We start from the raw sequence: 12,918 nt of genomic DNA on the forward strand, positions 1-12,918 counted from the left end.
GTTCTACAAAAGAGCAAATGTCATTACCTCAATTGCTCAAGATGATGATCTAGATGAGGCAAGATCTTACAAGGTATTAATTCCAGTGATCCGAGCCTTTTGAAAGCTTTCAACGGACAAAAACTTTAATTCCTCTGGAAATACAAGAGGGCATTAGCTTTACTTTCAGAGGAATTTGAAGCTCTTCAGCCCATTTTCCATCTGGGCTGAAGGGGGTCTCAGCCCCAGGCAAGTTCACTCTGGATTCAGTGAGATGAAATAACAACAGTGGCACGTTAGGGGCAAAACGGTTTATACCAAGCTTTATTCTCACAGTGGAGGTCAAGTGCAAGAATCCCATCTGCCTCTGCCCCAGCCTCTGCTCCAGCCTCTGCTTCAGGCACTGCCTCTACTCCAGCCTCTGCTTTCCTCTGCTCTTAGCATAGTGTAAGTCCAGGGAGAGGTAATCCCGGGGCAAAATACCTCTAAAAACCAGAATCAGTCAAAGGGAGAAATAAAGTTTAAAACCCGTTTATTGCTTACAAAACTGCAGTCCGGCCCAGCTCTCTCTCCTGCTCAAGCAGTCACAACACCGGCCCTCCCTCTAACCTCTCAGGTACAGATAAGCCCTCTGTTGCTCAGGTAATTACCCACTGATATGGAGATGAACTTCTCCACCCCTGAGGAAAGATGCAAATGCACTAAAGCCATACTTCTTTCCACCTCTGAACGCCTGTTGATATGCAGATGAACCAAAGCCAGGCGAGAAATTCTGGCAGTGTTTCAATTTTACCCACACATAGGCAGAGGTCTTTTTATGCAAGCATGATCCTGCGCAGTAGGCTAAGTATTACATCATTGCATTTACACAGTGGACTTGTAGATTAGGATCAGGTGAGGAGCCTGGCCATGGAACTTCCATTTCCCTACACCATCAAACAGTTTTACTTCCAGTTACTCTTAAATAAGCTTTTTGGTCAAAGGGCTGGCTGCCTATTCTGTTCCTGAGGCAAGGCATGCAGGCTGGCCAGTGCAGAACTGTACTCTTAGGGTACCACCTCTTTGGAGCTCCCCAAGATGACAAGTGAAGTCACCCCTCCCCAGAATCTTTGCAAGAAAGAATGTTCCAGGACTGGATTCAAGGAAAGCGTAACTGATTATAAATGGTCAAAGGCAATTGCTTATGTAAATAAGAGTCTTAGCAGATAATTTTAAAAAATGAACATCATCCTTATCCATCAGGTCAATGGCCTGGCCTTCCCCAAAAAGACAAATGGTGGCCTTCAGAGCTCTGTTACAAGATTTCCTGTAATGTTTGTCTTGACCTTCTGCTGAAGTTTTCTAGAAGAGATTTGATCTCTGAGAACATTTTCCATTTTATTGTCTTCAATTCGGACGGTTTACCAGAACTGAAACTGATGTTTCCCCAGGAGTTAATTTAAAAAAAAAAGTGATCATAAACAAACAAAATATCACCCTGAGTTGTTCACAAATGTCTGAAACAGCAGTTGTCACCTGCGTCAAATGCAATGAGAGAACAACAAATAAGCATTTCTAATTACCAATATATGGTTCTACATTGATGGCCACCAGGCAACTTAAGATCAAATGTGTCCCCAGCATCTTCCTTCATGAACTGGTTCTTGCTGTTTCTTCTTCATGTAGAAGGTTCTCTATCCTCCCAGTTACTGGATTTTAAAGTCAGATCCTTTGCTACCTTAGTGCACTCATAGTTAATTGTGGTCTGGAACGATCTAGAAGATCTGTACAATAGAAACAGGTTGAGGTCCTATCCCATGAGATGGGATGTTCATGAAGAGTGGGGTGGAAGATGGATGTTAACATCAACTCATGCTAGTTTGGGAGCCATCCTCTATTCCTTCTTGTACCTTGACAACATGCTGAATATGCCTCTTTTTTGGCCATTCTTACTCTCTCTGGACAACTGAGCCCAGTATTTCACTTTAGGTCTACAGTGGTTGTTGGTCTTAACTGGCCTTTTTTATCTCCAGTTTATCATTCACAGTCCTGGTAGAATGTGTAGTAGGGGAAGGAAAAAACTTTTCTTCCTATTCATCTTAGTTTTATTGGCAGGGGCCCTATTAATTAGACTAATGAAAGGCAGACCAACAAAAGAAAAACAAGTTTATTAACAAATACACGTGGATACACATGTGAGTACCCAGAGATGAGTAACTCAAAGAAGTGGTGAGAACTTGGGCTTATATAGTTTCTCCTGCTTAAAACTTCACTTAACTCTTTATTGTATGTATATTTTAAAGATTGTATCTCCTTAGCTGGGCATTCAACTTCCCCATCATCTAGCTTCAACCTTTTTTTTAAAACATATTTTTCATTATATTCCCTTCCTGCCATACTGGGATCCTGATCACTTTCCTGGTACATCGTGCATTTTGATATTCTTGTGCCTCTGTTTACACTCTTCCATTAATGCAGAATGTTTTTCTTTCCAATCAGAAATATTGTCTGTTCTGTAAAACACAGGTCAAAGTCAAAAGATGTCCCTGAAGAGTCATCCCAGGAAATTTCCTTCAAAATTAATCACTTCACCCCCTGCCCACCTTGGCATATTTTGTACCATTTTCATTGACCCCAGACTTCCCCTACCCTACTAAGCTGTCAGAGAAAATATCACACTGTTGGAGGACACACATTGCCCATTCATCTCTGTGTTTCTTTTCTTCTCTCAAACATTTGGCAGACAGCCTCATACAGAGTAAACGCTCAATAAACATGTTTTGGCAAAGAGAAAAATTAATAGCACAAAAATAAGAAAGAATAACAAGTTTCTCCTTTTCCTAAATTACTTAGCATTAAATGGGAGCTCAGAGAGACCCAGCAATGTTCCAGAAGTCATTGGACCTGAAACAAATAGCCTGGAGTCCCTTTCTCCAAATACTAAGCTCAACAGTGTTATTCTATTACAACTTCATGATCCTTTTGGGACAAAATGCCAGGCTCAAATGTAGCCATTGACTGTGACAATTAATTAAGTACAGGTGCCCTCAAAGGCCATCTATACAGAAGGTGATCTTGGGCCTGCTGTTTGCTCACTAATCCCTGGGGCTGTGGAGGAGTGCAGTGTCGTTTTAAATTAGTTTGGCTAGCAGCCGCTTTGTTTAGACACCTGCTCCTCTTCAGTAACCAAAGGTAACTGATATCTGTGTGCTTGTACGTGCCCAGACAGGCTTCCAGTCCCCAGCAGTCAACTAAAATTATCCTTCTTGAGGGACCTATTTGAATCTGACATTTGCTCATTTCTTTTCTTCAAAATGAAGTGGAGAAACCAAGGAACTGCTTACCACTATTCAGCGGTTAGATTTCCATATGTTCTCTCACCTGACATACACGGGCTTCAGACTTGGGGTGCTTTCTGAAGTCAGTGAAGGTCAGGCAATCATACATTTTGGGGGAAAGGAGGAAAAGGGTGTAGGCTGAAGATTTTTACCCTCCATTTAGTTCCTCAGGAAAGATGTCCAGGCTTTTTTGCCTACATTATTTTCTTTGACTACAGAGCTCTCCTTCCTACCCTGTCAACCCTAAACTTATTCACCCCTAAACATCAGTCTAAGATTCTGTCTCTTTCTGCAAGGCCTTCCCTGATTTACACAGACTAGATCTCTCTCCTTTCTTTGAACTGCACCTGAACTTCTGATCAGTACCACCTAATTTGCATTTTTTGACTTCTCACTGTTTCAAAGATGTTAATTTGATCTTTCCTGTCAGAAGGCAAGCAATTTTAGGGCTGAGATAATGCATCTCTTTTGCCTCCTGCCTTGACCTCACTTGGAAAAAACCTCTTGGAAGCCACTGAAATCAAGTTGTAGAACATAATGTAATAGAAGCTTCAATTTATTGATAACCCTGATGCCTAGAAATCCTTTAGAAACTAAAAGGCAGACTGAACTGTTGCTTAAAAACATATTTCCTTAAAGATCAGAAATATCTAACAAGGAATCTTACACCAGTGACAGTATAAATAATTTGTGGTCAATGCCTTGCCCAGCAGAAGAACATTCATAGAATCTCCACAGAAGGGACTTAGGCATGGTTTTGTTTTTTTTTAATTTTGGTATCATTAATCTACAATTACATGAAGAACATTATGTTTACTAGGGTCCCCCCTTCATCAAGTCCCCCCCACAAACCCCATTACAGTCACTGTCCATCAGCGTAGTAAGATGCTGCAGAATCCCTACTGATCTTTTCTGTGTTGCACAGCCCTCCCTGTGCCCTCCCCCACCCCCACTACACATGGGAAGGCATGGTTTTTAATCTTGTTCATCACATGGTGGAGAGGAAAGTAGCAATTCTGTTCAAAAGGGACAAGATCAGCTCAGGGGCTTATGGAGACATACTGAAACAGCCAGAGGGTGAAAGCTACAATTTGCCCCACTGGTTGCTTAAAATCATTCTGATGCTTTTCCAGGCCATAATTTTTAAAACATAGGGTTTCTAACTCTCTCTAGTCAAGTTTAGAATATGGTTCCACCTTTGAAAATTAAGTAATTTATTACTGTTTATCTTTAGCATCTTATTAAAGCTATAATGCTTTAGTATTGCCTAGAATTTCTCTTTCATGTAGAAAGCACGAATCTACAGCTTTACTATGAAAGCAGACATTGCACATTTGCTACAGCAAGGCACTGAGAACTCTGAGCACCAATTCCATGCAGATAAAACCAAGGGATTGCACGCGGGAGGGAGGTGTATCCATCTGCCCCGACTGCCCAACAAAGCACCACACACTGAGTAGCCTCTTTGCCTTGTAGGTGCTGTCTTCTCCCTAGGTAATAAAGGTAATACTAAAGGTTAGAAATGCAATATCTCTTTAAAAGTGATATAGGGAATAAGGAAAAGAAATTCCACGATATTGGGGAAAGGGGAGGAAAGCAAAGATAAAGCGAATAAGATGCAACAATAGAACATTTGGAACAAGGTCCTGAACTGGAAGCTCGAGAATGAAGAGCTGATTTAATTGCCGTCATCGCAAAATTAGCAACTAATTTAAAAGTACACACAGACCCCAACAAGGGTGCGACTTAATGATTCTTCCGGCTTTACAATGGTACAAAAGCAATACAGTGCTCAGCAGAAATCACACTTCCAACCTAGAAATTGGATGTTCTGGGCCGGCGCTCCGGTGCGATTCTCTCCCGCGCTGTAGGGCGGTGGCAGGGCCGCCAGGCCAGCAGGAGGGCGAGGGCTGATGCACTTACTGCGTCTGTATCCCTACAGCCATTCTCTTTTTCACTTTCAGTACAGTAGTCATAACTTACATGAGATGTTCAACACTTCAGTATAGAATAGCCCTGGGTTAGATGATTTTGCCCAGTGTAGGCTAATGAAGTGTTCCGAGCACGTTGCGGCAGGCTAGACTAAGCCATGGTGTCTGGTAGGTTAGGTGTACTAAATGCATTTTCAACTGACAGTAATTGACATTGGGTTTATTGGGAGGTAACCCCAGCACAGATCAAGGGAGACCTTACAACTTTCTTCTTGACTTGAAAAATCTGAGGATGTGGAACACGGGATGGTGTTCCCACATAGAAACGTTACCCTGGCCTCCACCGCCCTGAGCCCTCAGGCAGTCAGTCTCAGTCACTTATATGCTGGGCTCCTTCATCTTTACACTGTGCCTGGATGCAGCCTCTCAGTCAGTTCTGTCTGTGTGCCTCATGGAACACTGAGGTCTAGAAGCAGTTGCCACTTATGTTTCGCTCACACAATTGTGCCCCTGACACATGCTTGTCTTGTGTTGGGACCTTTTGCCTCTTTTAGGCCTGTGATGGCCACAGACTGGAGGTTTCCATCTTCCCTCATTACTTCCGCGTTCGTGGCCTAACTAGCTTCCCGCGCGTGCTCTTGGCCCTAACTCTGCCTTCCTACCTAACCCAAAACCTGCCTAAAGACCCTAGTGACAGATGAGATAATCAATTCCCATTGGTTTCTGTTACTTCCTTATCTTCCCCTATATAACTAAGCCTCTGATGGAATAAAGCTGAGTTTTGCTGCGCCCTTGAGGCTGACACATCTCCCGGCTTGGTGTGGTTTTGTTTTTCCCCGGATCTCAGGGGAGGGTGTCCAAGCTGCCGACACTTGCCCTCTCACTCAGCCCCGGGGATAACAGGCTGGTCCTGCTTGTCCCCACACCTTCCTGTTGCTGAAGAGCAACAACTGGAGCCCCGTGTGAGGAACGAGGAACTTCGCTGACAAGCTAATCGGACTACGGGTAAGTGTAATTCCATAAAATATGGGACATTCTTCTTCCAAGCCTGATCCCTCTCTTGAATCCCTTAGGGTCCTCCTCTGAAATAGAGGCCTAGAGCTCTCTGAAAGCCAAGCTATCAAAACCTGGGAGACCTTACGTAAGGTTGCCCTGTGGCTGCCTGCAACTAATTTGCTTGACTGGGAAACTTGGGACAGGGTAGAGCAACTTGTACGCAAAGCCCAAGTTAATCGGGGTGATATACCCCTTCTGGGGACCTTCCCCACTTTAGCAGCCCTTAAGAGTTGCTTCCCTCCTCGGCCATTGAAGCCAGCTGCCAAGAACTTAATAGACAGGGAAACCACCGGGTCAGGAGCCCCTTCCCTGGGAGATTCTGATCCCCTTCCTCAGGCTGAGTCCATGCTGGCAGGACAAGAAATCCATAAAGAGCCAGATAAGAATCGTGGCAATGGCGCCCTCGACCCTTTTGATGCTGCCCCCTGCCCTCCCAAATCCATGGCTCCTTTGTACCCACCACTTCCTAGGACTAGTACCTCTTCTAACCCTTTCAAATCATTATCAAACCCCCCCATACCAACTAGCAGGGGTTTCGGCTCCTCTCCCATATAAGGACTCATGCTCTCCTATTGGCTGCCAACGGGCAGAGGTTCCAGCTCCTTTCCCAAATAAAGACTCATGCTCTCCCATTGGCTGCCAACCCCAAGAGAATCCATTGTCCCACCCACAACCTAACCCAGGGCCATGTCAGCTATTTCCGGTCAATGTTAATCCCGGAGGTAACCAACCTGCCCCCTGGTACTCTTGGGAGCCAGGTGACCTTAAAGAATTAAAGAAAGCTGTTCTTGAGGATGGCCCCAATGCTCCTTGGACTGAGACCATCCTCCAGGGACTTGCTCACCATCCATGTACCACCACAGACTGGAGGGCTCTTGCCCGGGCGGTTCTCCCTGACCCTCTGTATATTAAGTGGTGTGCTTTGTATAAAGAGGAATGCCAGCAACAAGCTGAGAGGAATCTGACATACTCTTTTACATATATATATGGATGATATTATCTTGGGGGCCACTTGTTCCCACAAATTAGACGACCTCTTTAAAAGGTGCCTTTCCCTGCTCAAAAACTACAACTTTAAAATTGCCCCAGATAAAGTTCAACAGATAGCTCCTTTTAAAATTTTTGTGACTACTTTAACATTAGATGTTGTCTCCCCTGTTAAGCCCCAGTTATGTATTCAAGATGCATATACACTACCATAGCTCCAGAAACTGCTGGGGGAAATCAAATGGATGAGGCCCTGGATTCCTATAACCACAGCTGATCTTATCCCTCTTTTCGACCTATTAAAAGGCCTTGATCTAGCTTCAACAGTGACTTTAAACCCTATACATAGAGATACATTAACAAAAGTTCAACATACCATTGATAATGCTGCCTTAAAAAGATATGATCCAAACTTGCTGCTGGTCCTCTATATTATGGCAGGAGAGACCCTCCTCACTGCCCTTTTGGCTCAGAAGGGGGATCCCGTACATTGGATACATCTATCTGTGGGAGGGGCACCCCAAGTGTACTCTATAGTGGATCAACTGCATTGTCAAAGGACAAGATCTTTCTGTCCGTCTTTTTGGGTGTGAACGCCACTCTTTGATTGTCCCTTTTCGAGTCAATGATTTCTCATGGCTACAGAGAAATAATTCCAGATTGGCAATGGCCATGGAAAGCTTTCCGGGATAGTGGACTGTCACTATGGTCCCTATAAGTGGATGAGTTCTTTTAGGCAGTTGGCGTGGCAGCCGCCAAAAATGTTCCTCCCTGAGGCAGACCCCTCTTTCCCCTCTGTTTTTACTGATGGGGGTAAACGGGGAGCCTCTATGGTAATGTTCCTCCCAGGCACAAGGGAGTGCCCTCCAGCTGTAACCCTCTTTCATGAGGTACAGGGCTCCGCCCAGTTTAAAGAGCTTTATGCTGTTGTTTGAGCTCTATCTGAGATCCAAGGCCCTCTTAATCTATTTTCAGATAGCCTTTACATTGTCAATCTACTGCCCAACCTTGTGGGCGCACACATCAGACTTGACGATAATCCCATCACTCCTTTGATGATTCAAGCCTGCAATTTGTTAAAACAGAGACTAGTTCCCCTTTCTGTACAACATTTAAGGGGACATCAAGACTTGCCAAGCTTTTTGTCGAGAGGCAATGCTCTTGCCGACCAACTAGCTTCAGCCTACACAGTACAGGAGGCCACCTCTTTTCATCAATTTACACATGCTAATTGGAGGGGACTACACCATCGGTTCCCTCAGGTCCCCGTCAGAGACTTAAAAAAGATCATTAGGACATGTAAGTCATGCCAGCCTTTTCTACAAGTTCCTCCGCTTCAAAAGGGCAGAGTGAACCCTCGAAGCCTGAGGCCCAATAAACTTTGGCAGACTGATGTCACACATTTTGCCCCTTTCGGGAAGCTTAAGTATATATTTCTAACAGTTGATACCTTCTCCCATGCTTGTTGGACTACAGCTCATATGGGAGAAAAATCTAAACATGCCATAAGCCATTTTCTCCAGTGCTTCACCGTTCTTGGCCTGCCAGATCAAATCAAAACCGATAATGGTCCCCTGCTTTATTAGTAAATCTTTCACTGAATTCTTGAGTAAATGGCAAATTTACCATACCACTAGAATTCCTCATAACCCTAAAGGACAAGCAATCATGGAAAAACACAATCATACCCTCAAATGTCAAATAATAAAACAAAAAGGGAGAACACTCCCCCCCCATGATCAACTAAAGATAGCATTATTTACTCTAAATATTTTAAATTTTGCCTAAGGTGAACACTTCTCGTCCTTCCAAAAGCACTGGACAACAACCGTTACTTATCGGACTATTAGAGCCCAATGGAAGGACCCCCTTACTGGAGAATGGAGGGGCCCAGACCCCCTCATTACAGATGGAAGGGGATTTGGCTGTGTCTTTCCGACCAATGAAAAAGGGCTGATCTGGGTCCCCGCAAGGGATCTTAAGTATTACCCCCCTAAGGAGGGGGAGTTCACTGATGTTAATGATGACCCAGAAGGCCCCCCCACCTCCTGAGGATATCTCTCTTCTTTCTCTCTTTCAGGGTCTGCAATGAACCCAATAATGCTGGTCTTCCTGTTAATGGCAATAAATCTTCCATTAGCTAGGACAGGATTTGGAGATCCTGGTCAAGCAAGAGCCATACTACGAAAAACCATCAGAGACCCCTGCACAGCCTGCGCTCACTCCAAGGCCCCTCCCCCTGCACACTGTTATACTTCTACCAAAACCTGCCCTAATGGGCAATGGGAAGTTACACTTATGCAAGGGACAGAAAATGGATGCCCTGGAAGAGTTCTCTCTCACCATTGTTGGCCAAGCCCCAAAATATCTTCACCTGCCCAAGAGAAATCCCCCTCTGAGTGTCCTTGCACCACTTTTCTTGCCTCCGTTCATGCTCAATGCTATCAGGAGGTTATCCCCTGCACTCACTGGAACAAAACATACTGGTATGCAACTCTGATAAAAGGCAAGGATGAATATGCTGACTGTCAAAAGAATAGGGGAGAGAACGTCTGCTGGAATAAATTTGCCCCTATAGGTGCCTCTGATGGGGGCGGAGTCCAAGATCAGGCTCGACAGTACCAAAATTAAAAAACTGGTAGACAGGCTGATTGAAGACCAAAACCCCCCGATTTACCACCCTCTTAGCCTCCCAGAGATCAGGGGAGAATTGCTCCTTGATCCTGAGACACAATCAATCATACAGGCTGCTTTTACCTTACTCAATAGAACCAATCCCAATTTAGCTAAGGATTGCTGGCTATGCTTGAGGCCGGGACCATTACAAGCCAATGCTCTTCTTGTTAACCTGTCACAGACCAAGCCCCAGTGCCAGCTGTTACCCCCAAGTTCTAGAGTCTATCTAGACCCTCTTTCCCCTAAAGGCCCATGCTTCAAAGCTGACCCCCATTCTGATAATACTAGTGGGATAGATGTAGGTCGAATCCACTATTCCTTTTGCTAACAGAATATTACTGTGAACAATACTCTTCTCTGTCCCCCTAATAGAAAAGTCTTCATTTGTGGGGGAGACGCGTTTGGCTTTCTTCCGACAGGCTGGATGGGGCTTTGTGCTCCAGCTGTAATTTTCCCTGACATTGGAGTGGTCCCTAATAATCAGAGCCTCCCTATTCCTGCTTTAGACCACATCGGAAGTAGATCAAAAAGGACCATTCAGGTTATCCCCCTGCTTTTAGGCCTTGGGGTGGCCACCGGAGGTGCCACAGGGGCAGCAGGATTAGGGACCTCTCTGCATTACTATAAAGCTCTTTCTCAACAGATGATCAATGATATACAAGCTGTAGTCAGCACAATTCTGGACCTCCAAGCACAGTTGGATTCCCTCGCGACAGTAGTCCTACAGAACCGTAGGGGGCTTGATCTCCTCACAGCTGAAAAGGGAGGCCTATGTCTCTTTTTACAGGAAGAGTGCTGCTTTTATGCGAACCACTCCAGCATAGTCCAAAATAAGGTCAAGCAACTTCAAGAAGACCTCGAGAGATGCCAAAAAGAATTACAAGCCAATTTTCTTTGGACTGAGTTACATGGGTGGTTGCCCTATATTCTGCCCTTCCTTGGTCCTACCCTTCTTTTGCTCCTACTTTTCACTTTTGGGCCCTGCATTCTTAACAAGATTATCCAGTTTGTCCAAAAAAGATTTGAATCAATTCAGTTGATGTGCATGCAGGTACATTACCAGAGAGTTGCCACAGAAGTCAGTGACCCCTACGATCACTGTGAACCTTATGATGAGGCCGTGTCCATTAATTCCCCCTAACTATCTCCCCACGTGCCCATGACGGGTAAGATCTCCAAGGTGGAGACAACCTAAGACAGGCCACGAAGGATGAGTAAGCTTGGGACAACTGAAGAGCTGCAAGGTTCCCAGTGATGGGTAAGATCCCCAGAGGGGGACAACCTAAGACAGGGGCCTTGCCTGCCGGGACATCCCAGAGCATTTATAAAACAAAAGGGGAATTGTTGGGACCTTTTGCCTCTTTTAGGCCTGTGATGGCCACAGACTGGAGGTTTCCATCTTCCCTCATCACTTCCGCGTTCGTGGCCTAACTAGCTTCCCGCGCACGCCCTCTTGGCCCTAACCTAACTCCGCCTCCCTACCTAACCCAAAACCTGCCTAAAGACCCTAGTGACAGATGAGATAATCAATTCCCATTGGTTTCTGTTACTTCCTTATCTTCCCCTATATAACTAAGCCTCTGATGGAATAAAGCTGTTTCACTGCGCCCTTGAAGCTGACACATCTCCCGTCTTGGTGTGGTTTTGTTTTTCCCCGGATCTCAGGGGAGGGTGTCCAAGCCGCCGACACTTGCCCTCTTGCTCAGCCCCGGGGATAACAGGCTGGTCCTGCTTGTCCCCCCACCTTCTTGTTGCTGAAGAGCAACAGTCTTGCTCCTCTTGTTACCTGCTTGGGTAGACATTTGAATTTATCCCAATTTAGGGAAATTTATGAAGAGAAAGATTGAAGAATATAATCTTGGACATAGTAACAGATTCTCAAACAGAAGTTGGAGGCAAAATCCCAGCAAAATAAAGTGAAAAGAAAATAGTCTTTAAAGTTAGATAAACCACCTTTGCTATATGAACTTAGGGAATTTATTTAACCTTCTTAAACCTCAGTTTCCTCATCTATAAAGAGAGAGGAACAATACCCCCTCATATGGTCTTTCTAAGGATCAAATAAGATGTGCATGAAAACAGAGTTGTGGACCAAAGCAAACTATCAGTAAATATTAGGTATAATTATTCTCTAAGGTCTCAATTGTAAAATAAGGATAGTACCACATGTCTCACATGCGGTATTGTGAAGGTTCTATAAGACATGATACAAATGTAATGTCACTTTTATTTTTCCTGGCATAGGGGCCAATCAATACACATTAGTTTCCTTTCTTTTCTAAAATAAATGTAAAAGAGAATCTGATTTTAGAGTATATTTGTCCTGATTATGACAGAACAGGATTAAACTATGTTACAGAAAGCATTCAAATAAACTATGTTGCAGAAATAATAGGAAGTGACTAGAAACCATATACTTTGAATCAGCTTGCATAAATATAGGAAGAACACAGCAGTAAACACTTAGGAATATTCTTCCAAAAAGAAGCAATCATCAGTAGAATTCATGACATTTATATACTTAGAAGAATAGACATTATGAAAGATGCTGTATTTTCTTTTCTGATCCTTCTATACTAATAGAAGAAATTAGGTTATCAAAAAATGGTCATTTGGGCAAAAGGAATGAAAAATGAAAAAAATTACTAAAAGTTAAGAAAAATGGTGAGTTAAGAAGATATAAAAAATAAGAGTGGCAATATAACAAAATACTTAAGAGAAGGATTTAGGCATTTGAATTTCAGCTCCATCTTTTATTAGCTGTGTGGCCTCAGGCAAGTTATTTAACTTCTCAGTGGCCAAATTCTTTCAAATGAAAGAATTGATGGTAACTCTTTGATGGAGAAGATTTTAAAAACAAGTATTTCTGCCACCCCTAATCACAAAAGTAAAAAAAAAAAAAAAAATCAGTAAAAATTTAAAGATCAGTCAAAGAAACTGTGGAAACACTAACAGCTGTTAAAAGAAGCACA

General features: G+C 43.8%; 1 long non-coding RNA gene across 1 annotated transcript; it reads left to right on the forward strand.

The window, feature by feature from the left end:
• The first annotated feature begins 5,974 nt into the window (after positions 1-5,974).
• Positions 5,975-11,570, forward strand: LOC140849586 (uncharacterized). The gene is made up of 2 exons (XR_012131644.1): positions 5,975-6,232; positions 9,351-11,570. It is a non-coding gene; the product is annotated as an uncharacterized lncRNA (long non-coding RNA).
• Positions 11,571-12,918: the final 1,348 nt, after the last annotated feature.

This window comes from Manis javanica, chromosome 5, assembly GCF_040802235.1.
Source record: "Manis javanica isolate MJ-LG chromosome 5, MJ_LKY, whole genome shotgun sequence".
Lineage (NCBI taxonomy): Eukaryota > Metazoa > Chordata > Mammalia > Pholidota > Manidae > Manis > Manis javanica.